The sequence below is a fragment of the Danio aesculapii genome, chromosome 14 (assembly GCF_903798145.1).
Source record: "Danio aesculapii chromosome 14, fDanAes4.1, whole genome shotgun sequence".
NCBI classification, from domain to species: Eukaryota; Metazoa; Chordata; class Actinopteri; order Cypriniformes; family Danionidae; genus Danio; species Danio aesculapii.
In genome coordinates, this window is record NC_079448.1 from 21,315,397 (window position 1) to 21,335,128 (window position 19,732).

The following is a 19,732-nucleotide window of genomic DNA, read 5'->3' on the forward strand; positions in this document are numbered from 1 at the left end:
AGCTCCAGCAAACTTTGTTGTGTTTGTGTGTTTTACTCGTAATTTTGTTGTTTTTCATGCTGGATGTACACACGTTTATTGTCTACGACAGACAACACTTCTGGAAATTGGCTCCCTCTTTGCACATCAAAGACCGGACTTTGAGTTCTTTAATGACGCTTTGTTTACAAACACAGCAACAGAGCTTTTTGTCTACATGGTCAACAACCGAGGCGACGACAGAAACGCAGCTGGAAAAGAGGAAAGAGCCGGTGTCAGACTTAGACGCTGTGACTTTCGACCTCTGCTCCCCACCATTCTGTTGGCTAATGTTCAGTCACTGTACAACAAACTTTGCAAGCTACATTTCCTACCAACAGGAAACAAGAAACTGCTGCATTATCTGCCTTACAGAAACCTAGCTATCCGCAAAGGCTTCAGACACAGCTGCCAAGCTTTTGGGGTTCTCCATGCACCGCGCAGATAGAACGCTCGCAGGGAAAAGCAAAGGAGGAGATGTTTGTTTCATTATTAACAACTTCTGGTATGATGAGAGAAACATACAGTCTGTTAGATCATTTTGCTCCTGATCTGGAGTACCTTATGCTTCGGTGTCGACCATAATGGCTACTAAGGGAATTACAGCGGTTATCATTATAGCTGTTTACATGCCCCCTCAAGCCAACACAGAGCAGGCGCTCAGGGAACTGTATGGGAGCATAAGCAAGCAGGGAACCACACACCCGGAGGCAGTGTTGATCGTTACAGGGGACTTTAATAATGCCAATCTCTGGAAAATTGCTCCAAATTCCTTTTAACATATCACCACAAACACGTGTGGACCATTGCTACTCTCCATTCCGGGATGTCTACAAATCCCTCCCCCACTCACCATTTGGTAAATCAGATCACTTCTGTTCTGCACTTGCCTGCTTACAGGCAGAAACTGAAACAGGAACCACCCACCCTCAGGACGTTTCAGAGCCGGTCGAAAATCGGATTCCATAATTCAAGACTGTTTTGATCACGTTGACTGGGAGATGTTCTGGGCAGCTTCTGATGACAACATTGAAGTTTACTCAGACACTGATATGTGTTTTATCAGAAAATGTATAGAAGACGTGGTCCCAACAAAAACTGTCCATATCTACTCTAGACAAAAACCATGTATCAATGGCGAAGTTCGAACAGCCCTATCAATGTGATTTTCTGCCTATAAATCCAGAAATGCGTGGGAACAAAAACAGGCAAACTATTTCTAGCTTTTCACTCATCATAGTACATGTGCTGCTGATGATGTGACAATAAAAGTGATTTGATTTATATCACTCATATTGGCAAGAAGCTTTGATGTATCATCACTAAGCGGTCAATTGTCCCCATAGCAATAAAACAGGCTAACCTAGAAACCATTTAAAAACAGCAATATCTCTACATCAGAAACATAGTTTGAATCGTGCAAAATGGTACTTCCTGTGTACTACACTGTAAAAAATGTGTGGGATTTAAACAGTAAAAGTCTGTACAATCTGCAGTGAAAACCTGTTAAATGATTAACAGCTCATTTCAGTACAAAATATAGAAAATAACTGTAACAGATCTAACCTTTGTTTTCGAGAAACTAATCAGAGTGTCTGAAATCTCACCACACACACTCATTCACTAATCCCTAAATTAGTCAATTAGTTTAGTCCATTAGACAGAGTGAAGCTACGGTCAACCGGGCTTTGTGTGTGCGAAATTGTGTCGTACGGCGCTGCGAAAAGGGGCGGGATTAAACAAGATATTTAGACATTTAAAAAAGCCAACGATTGCTCAATATTTAAAATTTCTGTCCAGAGAGGTCGTGTTTAATCCTCAATTGGTCTCACACAGTCAAGTGATGCGATTTCGCAGGTCAGAGTTCACCAAGCTTGAACTTTGCACCACACCAACTTGACTTTTCTTCCCATAGACTTCCATTCATACGCACGCGAATGCGTCAGACCGGAAACGCAAGGTCATGCGTCAAGTTTCGCATGTTGCTGCGGTGCAAAGTTCAAGCTTGGTGAACTCTGACCTGCGAAATCGTATCACTTGACTGCGTGAGATCAATCGAGGATCAAAACAGGACCTCTCTGGACAGAAATTTAAAACATGAAGCAATCGCTCGCTTTTTTTAATATCTAAACATCTTGTTTAATCCCGCCCCTTTTCGCAGCGCCGCACGACAGAATTCGCACACACAAAGCCCGGTGTGACCGCAGCTTCAATGACCAGAAATAGTGAATTGATGAACACCATCAACAAGAAATCAAACTACAGACAGACACAGCCTCACACCCAACCAGCTGAATTAAGACCGAGGATTAAACAGCTCTATGAATAACAGCATTAGCAGCTTCACTGATTACAGTCTGACTTCAGTTCTCTCATATCTGCTAGAACATTTGATCATGAACTGAGGTTTATATGTTCATTAATAAATGTTTGATTTGACCTCACCATCATGGAGATCAGAGGCTGCATTAGTTGGGCTCTTAAACATTTACACCTCTATTTTAATGTTTCTGAAACTCATAAGTTACAGCAGGCCAAGCAATGAAATCTGTTATATATATTACAGAATTGATTTTAATAAGTCACAAAAAAAGTTGAAAATGTTAAAAATGTGATTTTATTTGGGACAGTAGCACAGCTTCCAGAAGGATCATCAAACAATTGTGATGGAATTAATCAGAGATTCATTCAGAAAACCTATAGAGCTTTAGCAACTTAACTAAGACACACAGACATCAAGAATCAGGATATGAACCTCAACCATGGTTGCTAAAAAAAAAAAAAGCTGCTTAATTCATTCATCCCGCAATGCATGCTGGGTGCCAGCATAGTACAAAAAAAAGGTTCTGCTTTTTCAGGTTCTGCTATAGTTAAACGTTCTCATAATGACTGGTGTATTTAGACCTGTAAATTGTCATTGATTGATTGATGAAGTTCCAGCGGGTACATTTATGTATTGTATTCAATTCTTACACTTCAGATGCTATTCAACAAGAATGCAATGGTGGCTTTGATATGATAGTTAATCTCATCACACTTAATTTTATGTTTGATTTGGCTTCTCATGCTATTAGTGTGATTAACACAATTAATTACAGCAACCAAAATAAAGACTAGCGTCTGAGCAAATAGTTGCTCTGATGCTAAAGCAGACTCTGTCCTCCATCATGGTGACTTCAAATGAACAACAATTTCATTAAGAGCTTTGTTCATGTGACAGAAATAAAGTTAAAGGTCAGTAATAAGTGAAGCTCCTGATGTTTGTGGAGTTGTTTAATGATCTCTACTGAGATCTTTAAAAATAAAAGTTTTATTGTGTAATTATTTTTTTTATTATTAAATATTATTTTATGTAGTTTTATTTCCAGTTGATTTCATCTTTGATTTTGGGTGTAATTTGTGTTATTTGGTCTTGTTGTTCTTTCCTTCAGTGATTCCGCTTGTTAACACTTGTTCATCAATAATTATTAATCCTCTTTAATTAGACACTTAATTATCTCATTAACTTCATCCCTGTCTGAGTGTTCAACCCTTTGTAGTGAGGACACTAGTGAGGATTTTGCTCTGGGATTTGAGGGGTTAAATGTGTTCGATGAAAAATGCAGACTGTGGAATGTATTTTTAACAGAAAAATTCTGTTGATTGAATTTACGAATGTAAAATGTTAAAAACAGTAGATTACTGGCAACCACAGCTGCCAGTATTTTTTTGTAAAATCAGGAAAACAACAGCAAAATACTGTAAAACATTTTGTGTCACCATTGCGGAGGATAGTAGCATCTGTGTGCAAGTCCAAGATGAACTAAAATAATTTGATGTTATGCTGCATCTTCTTTTGTTTAAATGTGACTGTGTAGTTACTAATGCAGTGAAAGTCTGTTTGTTAATTAGTCACATGAACACAATAATGCATTTAATGACTTTACATTATTTAAAAGTTTTGTAGTGAACTGATGTACGATGATTCTCAATATCAATATGCTCAGATATATACTTAGACATTTAAAATGTTGATTTTAATGCCAGTAAATGCCAATTAAACATAGTTGCTTTCTGCAGATAAATAATTAACTCAAAGGTTTGTAAATGATCATTGCATCAGTTAATGAATAAAATTTTCTCTTGTTGAAAATACAAATTTTTCTGTAAAAACAATTTTACAGAAAAATTCAGTATTTTTTACAAAAAAGTTCTGGCAACCATAGCTGCCTGTATTTTCCGTAAATTTTACAGAATTTTTTTACAGTGTATGCATGGTAATAATGATAAGCCAAGTGCTAATAATGATTAGCTACATGCTATTCATGATTAGCAATAACATATGCTAGAAATGCCTACTAAGTATTAGCATTTATTCAACTTAGTAACCACTTAGTAACCACCTAGAAATGCCAGAAACATTTTAGCAACAGCCTAACAACCACTGTGCTTCCTGTCAATTGCCATTCCCAGTCCTAGCGTAGTCACATTGGCTTTCGCAAGCCAACATCAAAGTTCTAGTTATTACTGATATTTTCTAAACAATTGTCCATGATTTAAATTAAAAAAAAAAAAAACATAAAGAAAGGCTAACTGAAATAAGAAACATGGAGTTCAAGCAAACCTTTAAAAGAGCTAAATATTATCATGAACAATTACTGTAACTATAGTTGACCTTGGCATGCTGGGATATTCAGATTTTGTTTTGCAGTCCAAACTTTCTGCTGTCATGTAAATATCCTCCTCCATTGGAGCAAATTAACACACTTCAGTGACGGCTTGTTTTGTTAAACCTCTGTGGTCATTAACCTTCACCCTGAATTAGCAGCATCACTGACAGAAACCGTTCTAGCATAAGATTGTTTTTGGGGTTTCTGGCTCTGGAATTCTCCTTATCTTTCCAGGTTAATGGGTCTCAAATATTAGTTTGTTGTTAATTGGCTCTGATTGATTTGTAAACTGGCTTCTGTTTTAGCCAGTTTAATTCATAATGTTTAGAAAGTGGGCTATTTAAAACTAAACTTTCTTTTTCTTTTTTTTTAAGTAAACTTTTTAAAACATTAAAGATATGTTGGAAGAACCGTGATCAAGCAATGTTGAGATGAAATGTATTTTGATTCTTTGTATTGGAGAATGATGAAACATTTATTCTTTTGGTTTAGTTTTTTGTCAAATTGTAGCAATGGTATGCATTTTTAATTACATTTTTCATGTGTGGGTTTCGATAAAAGATGCTGCTTACGAAACTTATCCACTAGTGTCATTGCTTGACAGTTTTGATCTCATATTGTTTTATCTTTTCTGTAGTGCCAAATTTTTCTTCATTTTTCACTCAGCTTAGCCTATTTCTTTGCTTATTTATTTTAGAGAAGAGAAATATGTACTTAGAATTATATACCCGTATTTATGGTATTTATTGTGATAAAGATATTAATGACAATAATTCATATGTATCCACTGAAAGACAAAACAATCATTTACCTCTTGAGAAAAGTATAAATTTTCATATACACTCTCAGAAATAAAGGGACGCAAGCTGTCACTGGGGTGGTATCTTTACAAAGGGTACACATTTGTACCTAAAAGGTCCATATTAATACCTCAAGGGTACATATTAGTACCTTAAAAGTACAAAAGTGTTCCTCTTAAAATGTGTAGGTCCTAATATATACTTTTGAGGTACCAATACGAACCCTTCAAGACAAATGTGTACCTTGAAAAAGGTCCCACCCCAGAGACAGCTCGCGTACCTTTATTTCTGACAGTGTACAGTATATTTTTTATTGTTATATTTGACAAAATGGATGCCAAACACTGAAGCAGCTGGTCAAGCTTTTCAGGATCATAAAATATAGAAGCAGATATCCTGAAGCAGTTTAGAAATAAACTTTTCAAGACAATGTAGATGTTGAGAACTCTGAAACAGAGGTCTGAGGGTACAAGGATGTGCTATTTCTGTTTCATTCATACTGGATGCTAGAGTGTGCCCACTTGCAAAATCTCCAGATACATATACATTACTAAAGAGAAGACATTGTCTATCACTGCAGGGCCATCTTGGGTATTTTATCAGTATGTAGTTATTTATGATGCAATGCTAATTGACCTAGTTTTTATAACTGTACATACCTTTTTCACATTTCTGGGTTCTCAGAAGCAGAAGTCATCATTTTTAGGTAAACTTAGAGCACAGTAAATGGGAGAGTACAACAAATGATTTTTTTTACAATCCTATTTGCTGAATTATAAGAGAAAAACTTGATGATGGTGTTATCAAGAAGAAAAAGGAGAACAATTGTGTGATGACAGCAGCCGGGGATAGAATGACATCAAATTTACTCTTAGCCCCGTAGGCGATGCATCAGAAACACCTCACATATGTGGTAATTCGCTTTTTGTAATATGACAAAGATGATATATACATACATAAATGCATGTAAATGTTCAAGTATTAAAGATTATGATGACCGTTTATCAATTCATTACAGTCTTGTGAAATGGGTCCACTGAAGACTATAAAATAGCATGATTGCTTCATTCAGTGATATTAAACCATAAATTTGTACTTCAAGCACTCGACTGATGTTATGAAGTGAATTTAGAATGAATATTTGTCAGTATATCTCTTTTGGTAAACAGGCTTAAACGCGCAAAACAATCACACAAGTATTGTTGTAATAATAATTCATTGTACAGACTGATTATAGGTTTTGGTGTTATTATTCCAATAAGTAAAAATAGTTTTGCAATGAAAATTTCACATATTTAGCATTTTCCTTTGGCTTAGTTCCTTATTTATCAGGGAGTGCCACAGCGAAATAAACCGCCAGCTATTCTGGCATAGGTTTTACACAGCGGATGACCTTCTAGCCGCAACCAAGTACTAGGAAACACCTATACACTCTCACATTCACACACACACATTGGGCTCTATTTTAAGGATCTAGGTGCAAAGTCTAAAGTGCATGGTGCAAATCATTAAGGTCGTTTCTAAATCCACTTTTGCTATAGGCATGTGGATGGAAAAATACGCTCTGCATATGGTCTAACAGGGTTGTGCTTGTTCTTTTAATGAGTTATGGATGTGTTTGAGCATAACGTGCATTAAACCGATCAGAGTCTCATGTCCTATTCTCTTTAAGAGTCAGTTGCGTCGCTCCATGGCGCATTTGCTATTTACATGCCGGACAGTGTAAGTGGAAAAACTGAATGCTTCACTTGCGAAAAAACAGTTAAATAAAACCATGCAGCACGAGGATAAAGAACGTCATTTCGACCTCTTTACTTTCTCTTTACTTTACTTTTACTCTTTACTCCTTTACTTTGGTGGATAGTAAACAGTGTTGTATGGGCTCCACTGAAGACATCCGTTAGCCATTCCAAACCATTCCTAAAGTACAGTTCTAATTTCCAGCAAACGATATAAATGAACAATAATAACGAAGTGTTGTCAAGAAATTATATCCAAACACACATACTATTCTTATGCGCCATTTGATGATGCATACATCTCCAAAACCAACAGGTGGAAAAATCTAAACTTGTTTTCATTTAAAACAAATATAAATATGCATATAATTAATACTACTACTAATAATAATAATAATAACAATTTCAAATGCAGATTGTCATGAATAAACTGAAAAAGCAGCCTGAGGTGAAGAAGGCATGGAGGTAGTGGTTTTATATTTATGTAGAAAAGAATATTTTTTGTAACATTTTAATACTTACATTTTTTTCATATGTAAAAATATTTGTGTACTGCTGTGCATCCTGTGTGCTTAATCACTGTGTAAGCGTTTGGATCCGCATAGGCGCATAACTAATGTGCTCTGCACTGCACTTTAGACATGCTTTCAGTTGGTCAATGGTGCAGTCTCTTTCAGTTCCTCAAAGTACCAACCCACCAACAATGCGCCTTAACACACCTCCTTTTTAGACCAGAACACACATGAGTCCACAAAGTGGCGCAAATGGATTTGCAATTTAAACAACGTGGATGCACAACATTAAAATTAGGGTTGTGCTGGTCTGAAAATAGCAATAAATTGCACCAAATACTTCTTGCACCTTATTGCGCCATGTGTATGATAGGGCCCATACATTACCGCCAATTTAGTAAATTTATACACTGGTATATACGTTCGTGATATATTAATACACAATAATAATACTATGTTTTTTATTTTAAAGGCAGTGATTATAGGTGGGTAAGTGGTTAGCACTGTTGCCTCATAGCAAGAAGGTTGCTGGTTCGAGTCCCGGCTGGGTCAGTTGGCGTTTCTGTATGGAGTTTGCATGTTTTCCCATGCTTGCCTGGGTTTCCTCTGAGTGCTCCGGTTTCCCCCACAGTCCAAAGCATGTGCTATAGGTGAATTGAATAAACTAAATTGGCCATAGTATGTGTGCGCATGTGAGAGTGTATGGGTTTTTCCCAGCACTGGGTTGCAGCTGGAAGGGCATCCTCTTTGTAAAACCCCTGATGACTTCTAATGAATAAAGGGACTAAGCCAAAGGAAAATGAATGAATTAATGAATGATAATAACTAACTTGCTAACAACATTTTTAAATAAGCATAGTATATTCATATTACATAGATATCAGTATTGTATTCAGTTATTGCAGTGCATTCTTACATAGTTTTAGCTCAAACCATATAAGTTCAAAAACAAACAAAAACTTTTTTTTTTCTTATGTTTGTTATACTGTAAATGCTCTTAATATAAAAATGTACACTACTGGTCAAAAGTTTGGACTCAGTAGGATTTTAAAATGTTTTAAAACAAGCTTATCCTGCTCACCAAGGCTACATTTATTTCATCAAAACTACGGTACAAATTGTAAAATTGTGAAATGTTGTTGCACTATAAAATACCTTGTTCATTTAACTTGATAATTTATTCCACTGATTTTAAAGATGAATTTTCAGCTACATAACTTCAGTCTTCAGAGTCACATGATGCAATAATGCCATAAAAAAGCAACAATGACTGAAGTCATAATTTCATTTGAAACTACATACAATAAGAAAGCAGTTTAAGCAATAAGGAGAAAATATTACCTATTTAACAATTTTTTACATCTAATGAATGCCAAGAAAAAAACAAGAAAAAATATAAAAACTGAACCCAATGTTTTGACCGGTAGTGTATGTGTGAAATTTGACGTTTCCTCAGGCATCTTTTTCCTATTTAACTGCTCAATATTCAATTACAGTGCATGTTGTGATTATTTTAGTTTAAAATAACATACACTTTAATGTCTTACAGTAAAATGCTATGTAAATGTGAAGCTCATGGTTTTTAAACTAGACTGTTGTTTAAATATGTATGAAACCATTTTAGTTTTTTCAGCTGTGCTCTTTTTAGTCTTGGTGCTCTTTTGGTGTCAAGACTAAAAACACTTGAAAAATGTTTTCTCTTCACTTCATGTTGTCCTGACTAAGATTTCCAAAACACTATCATAATCCAAAACAACACACAAGCAAACACACAGACACACCTCGTCTATAATCCAGCAAAACTCTTTATTCTTCACTGCTGTGTTTGCAGCTTTATGTGGATCCAGTATTTGCGTTCAGAGCTTTAAATCTCTATTTCTTTTCTCGGCCTTCTGTCCTTGAACCCCTGTGTTCAGCGTCTGTGGGAATATCAAAGGATTTACACTTCAGCATAGTCATTCTGATTAAAAAAAGAAGAAAAGAAGTGGAAGAATAAGGTGTGGAATCTTCCATTAAATCTCTTTTATCTCCCAGAATGTCAGAGCTGGCATTGAGGGATGAGTGCACCCAATCCAAAAAAAATAGATAAATTTAAGAAAGAGAGAAAGAAAAAGTCATCGTCTCAATCTGTCCAAGTGTCTTGCTTGCTTTGCATGATGGCTAAGGAAAGTCAATTTCATCTGTGGATGTTTCAGGAAAGGAAGAAGGACCTCAAATGACTCTCAAAGGGCTCAAATTATTTTGGGAATGTGGACAGGCATGTGTATACATAAGACATCAAAATGTTCTAAAAGATTGTGTTTGGTTAAAAGCTTTTTTATTTTAGGTAACAATGACATAGTTTAGACAATACAGACCCATAGCCAACCTGGTGAAAGGGGTGTTTTTTCTCAAAAAACGAAATTTTTGCAGTTATTTCACTAATCTTTCACTATGGGTTTAAATACTACTTTTTAGTGACATATTAAGCATTCATTATGATGGATTAGCTTGTTGGCATGTACAGATGGGGCTACTGAAAATGCGCAAGTGAATGAACGAGACCACACGCAGTGCTGCAGTACTACGTGGCACAACACAACATGGTCTTACCCAAGAAAGACATGACCAGCAGGTGGCAGTTATACCATAACAACATAACATAACAAACATAACATAACATAACATAACATAACATAACATAGTGAACATACTGAACTGATATACTGTAGCAGCGCACAAATGGACAAGCAAAGGAAATTAAATAGGCTAATCATGATTGTCTCATCAATAGTTTTGTAATGTGAAGTGGTCACTGACAACAGAGTGCGTATCCAAATGCAGGTTTTATTGACAGGAATGGTCAGGCAAGCAATGGTCAACATGGGGGCAAACGGGTATATGCAGACAATTCAGAATCGTAAACAAATAACAGGCAAGTGGTCTGAAGGCAGGCAGCAGACAAGTATAAACAGTAAAACAAACTAAACAAAGCGAGTGTAAGGATGGCTGTATCTCTCCATAATATTAAACCCTGAAAACTGTTATGGAACTCCACACGAGACAAGACCACAAGAATGGTCAGGCACTTAAACAATAAAACTTTCTAATCTGAGAAGAATATCAGCTAGAAAACCAGTTGTTCAGGTTGTCTTGACCAAGCATCCTGAGCCTCCCTCTTTGCCCTGGACTTTACCTTCTCCACCAGAGCAGCTCACTCACATTCCACACAGAATGTTTAAGTTTTTAATATGGTTTATCTTGTGGCCCTATATTCATGTTTGGTGTCATTTTAAATGTCTCTGTGTGATTGGTAAAGTGGTCCTAATTTCAATGTAATTTTACAATCTTCCTTATATCAGTTAATTTGGATTTTGACTTTGATAAGATCTTTGCCAGATGCTCCACTCCAGGGAAAATGGTCTTCGCATCAAATCATGACCAGGCAAGAGTCTTGGTGAAGCTTTAATTGTCTTGAATTTATGATGATTTGGGTATTTAGGCAAAGGGTGCAGAAGTGTCTGTGGGATCCTGTGGTCAGGATACCCCATTGCAGTGTATAAGTCTCTGAGCTCTGCATCAGGACTTAAATGCTGCAATGTATTTCTATGTGGTCAGGTATAGATCTCTAACTCTTAAATGTATCTTGAATAATTGATGTTGTACAATCTTGATTGGCTTATTTTGTTTAATTATGTGAATTGGAATGGAAAATCTTTGCCTGACAAATAAATGTAAAATTCTTGTTTAACTCTAAAATCTCCTGAAATCATTTAAATCTAGTAGATTGTTTAGGCTGATGTTTCTGAAGCCTACGACCAGGATTAGTCATACATCAGGCTCAATGGATGGAGCATGGGCACAGCATTAGAGACCTGTTGATTTCTGATAATCACTGACTTAGTATGATATAATCTAGGGGGCTAAATCAAACTTCCTTTAAGTATGTGCAAGCATGGGGCGGCCTATTATTACTTAAAGGAAATTAGCTTATCTGCTAAAAATCAGAATTGGTGAGGATGTGTGCGTGAGCAGATGAAGCTGGCCAGCATACTGACTCTAAGTGACTTCGGGTAAACAATGAAACCATTAATTGAAAATAAGGATTTGTTAGGTTAACCAAATCTAAATTAGACCTAATCACGACCTATAAGGTAATCAGCTCGAATTAGATGAATCTAAATCTAAAATTATTATAAATTGGAGTCAGATTAAAAGTCGGAGTTGGAAACAATTTAAAATAAATTTTAACGAATAAAAATATTTCTTTTCACATGTGCTAAAAGGCTTACACACATTTAACCTTCACCATGCTGTTAGTTCTGTCATAGGACTAATAGTTGGACTCTTACACAAGGGACAAAACCGGCAAGACAAGGACAGGAAAAACGCGTCGCAATGTTCACAAACAGTATAACAAGACTCAGCATTGATGTGTATGTGTGTATAAATATTCCTTGCAATCAGTTTATGAGCAGCTCCCAGCCGTAAGTGTGGTAATCTACTGAGACACTTTTGCTTCATTGGTTTCAGTAACAGTCATTAAACCTCGCTGTGCCCACCCCTACAAAACAACAATAAATAAACACGGAACAATAAAACAAACAAGGGTAAAAAAAAAAAAAGCACGGCAAGGCTAGACTAGGAATAGGCTTTGAATTGCTTACAGTTAACAAGACTCAGCAAAGTGTGTGTGCACGTGAGTGAGGTGTATCAAAATCAGCCCTCATGAGCTTCAGCTGTGTGTTTGCAATCAGTGGTGATCTGGAACTAGTGTGTGTGAGGTGCATGATAAGATGCTGTCCAGTTCAGTGGCAGATGTGTAGTGAGTGAATGTTGTCTAGCGTTCTGACCTCGCTCACTGGTGATTGTGACATAGGCATTGACAACTATATGAAAAATCCCATAGTTCAGAGAATCACAGAAAATTCCATTAATTGTGCTTTTTTTTTTAATCATTGTTGCCCAGCACTAATTACCAGGTCATCTGCATAACGCGGACTGTTTCCAAACTAGGAAAACTGTATCGTTTGACTTCATTTAGCATTTGCCCCAAATTTTTGGTGCGCACTACAGCCATTAAAACCAAAAATGTGTGTATCATTACATTTATGATTATCATCAGTAAAAACACTGGAAAGCTTTTCTTTGTATTTGTCCATAAATGAAAGTTAAAAGCAATCAACAATCACACATTTCATTGCATGCTACAAAGTGTCCCAACTTTTTAGCAATTGGTGAACTACACAAGATAATCTGAATTAAGATTACTTTCTTGCACTGTGGAGGTTATTTTGATAAATATGTTGTGTATAAATATGATTTACATAATAATCTCTATGCATGTTTTCCCAGTATTTGCGTGGGTTTCCTCCGGGTTTCCCCACAAGTCCAAAAACATAGGTGCATTGGGTAAGCTAAATTCTCCAGTGTGTGTGTGTGTGGTTGTGAATAAGAGTGTATGGGTGTTTCCCAGTGATGGGTTGCAGGTAAAAGGGCATTCGCTGCGTAAAACATATGCTGGGTAAGTTGGCGATTCATTCCTCTGTGGCAACCCCTGATTAAAAAGGGACTAAGGCGAAAAGAAAATTAATGAATAAATAATAATCACAATTTTAATAATAACCAGAAAGTAACAGCAATACTCTGAAATCACCCTTAACAATTTACCACTAAATCATAATTTAGACCCAATTTTTTGTTTTATCGGGTTGATAAAGCCTAATCAAGCAGTCTTTTACTCTCTCTTTATACCTACCAAACAGAGAGCTGTCATTTAGCTGGAACTCTATAACACCAGTATATCACTGTCCTATTTGTCATTTGTGTGCTGCTTTTATTGCCGCTCTAGGTGTAGTACATAACCACAGGTTATTTTTTGGGTGTCATTTAATCTCATAAATTATTAATTGGTAATTTTTCACTGCATGACAGCAATACTGTGATAAATCACCACCCTTATGGGATGAAATTTAAGTCTTGGTTCATGTATATAGAACATTATCCTTGAAAATAGACTTTGTCAGCTGCATTCACTTTTTAATTAAAGCCATATCAAATAGCTTGGTGTAAGAGCAACAACGTTTTCTAAAGTTCTTTTATGTCGTTTATTTTCATGTCATTTTATAAAGATAGTTTTCTAAAGTAATTTTTGGATGGATATGTAAAAAAATAATTTAATTAAGAAAAAACTCTAATTTGAGTGATTAATTTCTGAAAACATTAATTTTAAAGTAACGTTTAAATGTTCCAGCTTAATATAATACATGTTTGAATCTGACCGCAATACTATAAAGATTTAAAATTTCAATGTTTATGTCTGATGTTTGTGGATTCCTGTGACAAAAGACAATCTGTTCATAAAAACTGCTTTGTTTTAACACCTGAGCCTCATGGATTTGATGTGTTATGTTGATAAATGGCTTTCATGCGACTTTTATAATTACGAATAGCTTGAAGTTAATAATGCCCCACTGGTGAAGTTTGCTATAAACTGTTTAAGCCAGAAAAAAAGGTGTGATTTTCATTTTCATTATCATTATGGTGCTCTGCAGGCCTGTGTCAAATGTTCTCTGAACGATGGCCTCTCAAAGCTGTGGAACAGACACACTAATCTCAGCGTGTTTTGATTCTGCAGCTGCAGCCATCAGAGGGCAGATAACATTCACTACTGATCCGCTTTTCTGACTGGAAAGGCAGTCGCTAATGAACTTGCCTTTGTTTGTTCAAACAGGGTCTAGAAACGGCAGACTTCACTGACAGGTTTAGAATTTTAGGCAATTATGACAGATTTTGTTCTTCTTGGCTTTGTGGCTGTACATCAAGACAACGACAAGGTTTCTTATTTTTTTTAAAAGAAGAGTGGCAAATCCAGATTTCACCATTTTTTTTATATAAAACAAACTTACCTCATGTGTTAGGAGACCACTGCAAGCTAACTTGCACCCATATGCGATCTGCGTTTGCGTCACGGGAAAATGGAAACAACACTTGTTTTGGCACATTTTAAAATGGAACACTGACGACCCATGTCTCTGAACATGTCTTCATCTGTGAAATTTAACTGTGCTTGGTAACACTATTCGGACTATGCTTCTCTGAACTCTGTAACAGCTAAAAAGCAACAAAGCTATCTCACACATATTAAGGAAGTTGCATCTTATTCATAATAGAGTGTGCTGATTGGTTCAAACCAACTCTTCCTCATGAATAAATCACAGACATGCTGACATCTCAGTGACGTCACTTTGTACTGGCCGGTGCTGACGGCCAATCACAACGCTGGAATTTACGCAAGGACCTTATCACTATCATTTTTTTTAAAACTGGAAGAACTAATTTGTTCTAAAAACATTTTGTATGAAATATATGTGTTAGTGTTAGTAATAGTGTTAGTGTCACCTTTATACAGTTAAGGTCAGAATTGTTAGCCCTCTGAATTATTAGCCCCCTTTATTTTCTGTTTATTTTTTCCCCCAATTTCTGTTTAACGGAGAGAAGATTTTTTAAACACATTCTCAACATAATAATTTCAATAACTCATTTCTAATAACTGATTTATTTTATCTTTGCCATGATGACAGTACATGATGTTTTTTTTTTCAAGAAACTTCTATACAGCTTTAAGTGACATTTAAAGGCTCAGCTAGGTTAATTAGGTTGACTAGGCAAGTTAGGGTAATTAGGCAAGTTATTGTATAACAATGGTTTGTTCTGTAGACCATGGATAAAAAATATAGCATAAAGGAGCTAATAATTTTTACCTTTAAATGTTTGTTAAAAAAAATTAAAAACTGTTTTAATTTTTTTTTTTTTGCTGAAATAAAACAAATAAAACTTTCTCCAGAAGAAAAAATATTATCAGACACACTGTGAAAATGTTCTTGTTCTGTTAAACAACATTTGGTAAATATTTAAAAAAGGAAAAAAAATTCAAAGGGGGCTAATAATTCTGACTTCAACTGTACGTCTGTCAACATTTCAAAAAATGTGTTTTAGTGTTTCGTGGCCCTTTAATTCTTAACAGTTCCTTTGAATAATTAGCACTTCTTGTGTGGAAGGTGCAGGTTCAAATAGGTCACTGGGTGGTTGTTCAGATTAGCCAACAGAATCAGTGTAGGGATTCATCTGTCACTGTGGTTTTTAGTTAGCCTTGCATTCTTGACTCATCATTAATGACCATAGCAACCATCTGCTAAGGATGCATGCAGGATCCACAATTATGTGGACAAACATGAGTGTACATGACATTCAAATTACAGTGTCTTTTGAGAAGTGTTCCAAGATTTTTTACTCTCATTAATGCAGCCTAACAGTCCTTTAGAGGGCTTGAAATTCAAAGTTATGTGCTTGCTTTTCATGTGCATGCTAGTTTAAAGAGATTTGTCTTCAGTCCAGATTTAATCTGATAGAGAGTGTCTGCCTCAAGAACTGTGCTGTTCCAGAGTCTAGGTGCCAGATATGAGAGGGATTTACCACCTACAGTTGATTTTGATATTCTAGGAATAATCCATTGTTCAGAATTAATTGAATGTAGTGGATGTACGGGAGCTAAGCCATAGTAGTCAATATGATTTTTAAATTTATACAATGTTTAAAAGGGTGACAATGCAATGCTGAAAGCATAGTTTTAATCATATTTTATAGTTCTAGAAAGTACTCTAGCAGCTGCATTTTGAACCAGCATAAGTTAGATTTTTTTATGATTGTGCATCATCAGTATAGTTTTATGCAAATGTTTGGGCAACCCTGATTGTAAGGTACATGTGACCATTATGCTTAATTCACAAGTCCTGACGCGTATTAGTGCTCTTACATTCGATCAAGACACGAGAGTCCATCTAATTCAGTGTATCTTCGTTTTATTTTCACATCAGACATCCACACGTGCCAATGTTGTCAAAATCCACTCACATACAACTTGTTTGTTCCAGCCTGATGAACAATGACTCCAATATTTCACTTCTACGGTCAAAAGCTTGTGCTCTCCAACTTCTGCACATTGCACTAAAAACTCACGTGTGTCACACCAACTGTGGAAACTTTATGAAGCATACTACACATGCGCAGTAGAAAATAACGTAAAGTATATGACATGCAAATGGCAAGAACATAAGAAGTATAAAAACAGTATATATAAAAAAGTATATAACATGCAAATATATATATATAACCATAAACTTACCTAAAACAATAAACTATTAAATATGGCTCCTACATTTCCGGCCCCTAATTGACAGGCAGGCAGACTGACAATTACTTTATGCTTTCCCTTTTTTTTTTTTTTTTTACAGAAACAGAGCCATATAATTTCAATGTTTAAGCATCAATTTAATCTTCTTAACTGTCCAGTGTCCACAATTTGCATCCAAAGAAATTGTCAGATACTTGCTTAACGGTCCATTTCACATATAAGGCATAGCTTGTCTATTGGCCTTTCCAGGGTATTGGTTTTAGTCTTAACCAACACACGTCTCACAAGTCCTTTTTTGTCAGGGAACTGTTTTGTGATTCTTCCAAGAACCCATGAATTTCTTGGAGACGATTCATCAACAATAAGAACGACATCTCCAACTGAAAGGTTTTTTCTGGCTTGAAACCATTTTTGACGCTCCTGAAGTAAAGGCAAATACTCACGCACCCACCGCTTCCAAAACAAGTCAGCAATGTACTGAATTTGTCTCCACTTGCGACGTGCATATGTGTCCTCTTTTTTGAAAAGTCCAGGAGGCAAGTTTGGTTGTTTTTTCAATAGTAGCAGGTGGTTGGGTGTCAAAGGTTCCAAATCAGTGGGATCATCCGTAGCGGTGGTAAGTGGTCGATCATTTATTATTGCTTCCACCTCACACAGCAATGTATGCAAACTTTCATCCGTTAACCTTTGCTCTTTCAGTACTGATTTCAAGATTTTTTTAACAGATCTTATCTGCCTTTCCCATACTCCACCGAAGTGAGATCCAGAAGGTGGGTTGAATATCCACTGTATGCCTTTTTGCATAAGAGTACATTCAATTTTTGATTGATTCCACTGTTGTATGGACTTACGAAGTTCCATCTCAGCACCCATAAAATTAGTGCCATTGTCACTTCTCAGGATTGACACCTGCCCTCTTCTGCTTACAAACCGTCGAATGGCATTTAGACAGGAATCTGTGTCTAATGAATGTGCAACTTCAATATGGATAGCTCTTGTTGTCAAACAAGTGAACAATACACCATATCTCTTCACATTGCTTCTACCTTGTTTGACTTCGAATGGTCCAAAATAATCCACACCTACATTTGTGAAAGGTGGCTGATCTGGTGTTACTCTGTCACATGGTAGTTCTGACATCTTTTGCTCGCCAGCCTTTGCTCTGAATTTTCTGCATGTCACGCACCTGGACAGAAACTTTCTTACAATTGAGTTAGCAGATGTGATCCAAAATTTTTGCCGCAGTTTTGAAATCATATAATTTCTTCCACAATGTCCAACTCTCTCATGAATGTCTCTTAAGATTAAAGTGGTGACATGGGATTCTTTAGGTATAATGACTGGGTGTTTTACATGCTCAGGCATTGCAGACCTACCAAGACGTCCTCCAACTCTTAGCACTCCATCCTGTATTATTGGATCAACTCTGGTGAGGCAACTGTTCCTTTTCACGCATGAGTTACCTTTCTGCAAAGTGACCAGTTCTTCCTTGAATTCTCGACCCTGAATGAATTTGATGATCTCAATTTGTGCTCTTGATAAGTCCTGCGTTGATAGAGACTTGCAAGTATCTGCTATGTGATCAGATTCGTCTGCTTTAACCTTTTTTGTTTTTTGCATAAGCATGTCTTTGACCCGAAGAATCCAGGCTACAGCTCTTTTCAACTTGTACCAGTCAGAGTAATAACTAAGCAGTTTACATACAGCATCTGTGCTTTCTGTAGCACTCACCAGATTAACTGAGCCAGAGTGTTTAACCTCAATGTCATCATCTCTTACTGACAGGTCACAAATGTTCTCAGGCCAGTTACTTTCTGAATCTTTGAGAAAGGAGGGACCTTCAATCCAGTTTGTGCTTTTCATGAATTTTTCACAACAAAGTCCCCTGGATGCAGGATCAGCTGGATTCTGTGAGGTACTGATATACCTCCACTGTTGTAATTTGGTTGAATCTCTTATGATGGCAATTCTATTGGCAACAAAGGTTTTGAAACGAAGTTTTTCGTTTTCAATATACCTCAAAACAGTTGTGCTGTCAGTCCAAAATACAGAGTCCAGTAATTCCATTTCCAGTTCATATTTTAACATCTTGTCGATGTTCACAGCGACCACTGCCGCAGTCAATTCCATGCGTGGAATAGTGATTTGTTTCAGTGGTGCAACACGAGACTTCCCCATCATGAACGCGCAGTGTGTGAGTCCATCTACATTTGTCAACTTAAGGTAAGAGACTACTCCATATCCCATCTCACTTGCATCGGAGAAATGGGTGAAGTTGTGCTGTAGTTGTAACTCCAAAGTCAGCTGGTTTTATGCATCTGACCACACTGAATTCAGACAACTGATGCAAGTCTTGTAACCAAGTTTTCCATCTTTTTGCAAACTGTTCAGGAATGTTGTCATCCCATGTCAACTTCTCTTTGCACAATTGCTGCATCAAAATCTTTGCTGGCAATATAACGGGTGAGAGAAAACCCAGCGGGTCATAGATTGAGCTTGCAATTGACAGGATTCCTCTTCTGGTGACAGGTTGTTCTTTCACATTGACTCTGAACTTGAACGTGTCTGAATTAACACACCACAGCACCCCTAGAGCTCTCTCGACAGGAAGTGCATCCTGACTTAAATCTAAGTCTCTTACTTCTTTAGCTCTTTCACTTTCAGGAATAGAAGACAATAAAGCACGACTGTTACTTGCCCATTTGGTGAGGTGAAACCCTCCACTAGCACAAAGATCTATGAGATTTTTGTGTAAGGCGATGGCTTGCTCATCACTTGAAACTGACTTCAAGCAGTCATCTACATAGAAGTTTTTAAGCACCGTGTTGACTGCTTCAGATGA